This window comes from Cebus imitator, unplaced genomic scaffold, assembly GCF_001604975.1.
Source record: "Cebus imitator isolate Cc_AM_T3 unplaced genomic scaffold, Cebus_imitator-1.0 Scaffold449, whole genome shotgun sequence".
NCBI classification, from domain to species: Eukaryota; Metazoa; Chordata; class Mammalia; order Primates; family Cebidae; genus Cebus; species Cebus imitator.
In genome coordinates this window covers 1,522,051-1,523,406 of record NW_016107764.1, presented here as the reverse complement: position 1 = coordinate 1,523,406, position 1,356 = coordinate 1,522,051, and positions in this window count along the sequence as shown.

Genomic DNA, 1,356 nt, shown 5'->3' with positions numbered 1-1,356 from the left:
CATGCATATGTGCACACATGAATGCACACAGGCACACACATACATTATGCACACACACACACAAGAATGCACATGCATATGCACACAGGCACGCACATGCACATTGGATACACTCATCCCTAGTCCAGTCATTGAGCCCAACTCCCCATCCAGGCCGACATACCTTCCATGACCAAGGACAGCTGCTGAGCCAGGGACAGCAGTGGCATCGTCACATGGTGCCACCCAAGGCCCAGGCACCCCGTCCTGAGGCCCCCGCCCTGCTCTGGGGCTCAGGCAGCTGCTCAGGACCACTGGCTGGACGGCATGCCCACAGCTTCCTCTGTGGCCCCACTGGGGAGCTTGTCTGTCAACACTCAGCTGAGACACCCATGGAGATCCCAAGAGCCACCTCCCCCAAGGACCCCCCACCCCATAAAGAGCAGAGGCTTCTGGCCAACCGTGCTGGCTGCAGACCCCAGACTTGCTAAGCAAGGTGGCTTCCCCTCTCCAGCCCCACTGCCCCATCACGAAATGCCCGTTTCATAAGTTTCCAACTGCCCAACCCTTCCCTGGCCCTCAGAGCCTTTTGGAGTCTCCTGGGAAGGTGGTCAGAGCATGGACGTGGCCACACCCCACCTGACTCACCTTTATGTCCGGGAGGGTCCCACTTTCCCCAACCCTTTCGAAGGGACTGCACAACAGCCCCTGTGCTCTCTCTGCTTCCCGTCCACCCACCAAAGTCCATGGACCTCTACCCCCAACGGCTACCTGCACCCTACCCAAGGCTCTGGAAGCCTGGAGGCCCAGACCCAGAGCCTGGGACATGGCCTCCCAGGGCAACCTCTGAAGGAGGGAGACTGGGAACCTGGGGCTGGCATCTGTGGATGGAGCTGTAAGCCTCAAAGGCTGGGAACCAGGAGGAAGAGTTCCCCAGGCCAGGGAGGGCTCCCCAGGCCAGGAAAGGCTCCCCAGGGCAGGAGGAGTTCCCCAGGCCAGGAAGGGCTGGCTCCCCAGAGCAGGGAGGTCTCCCCAGGGAAGGGTGGGCTCCCCAGGACAGGGAGGGCTCTCCAGGGCAGGGAGAGCTCCCCAGGGCAGGGAGGGCTCCCCAGAGCGGCGGGGGCTCCCCAGGGCAGGGGGGCTCCCCAGGGGGCTTTGGGTAGCACCTTCTTGGCTTCAGTCCTATGCCCTGAGGGATGGGGACAAGTCCTGCCTGACCAGCCTGATCCCTCCATTCATGGGAGCCCCACCAGCCTAGATAGCCCCCCATGCCAGAAAACCCATCCTGGGAATGGGCCCCAGCTTCCCCGGTCCCAACTCAGCCCTGGCTGGATGGCGGTGGTGGCAGGGACTTGGAAACAAGGACGTCCCCGGCAC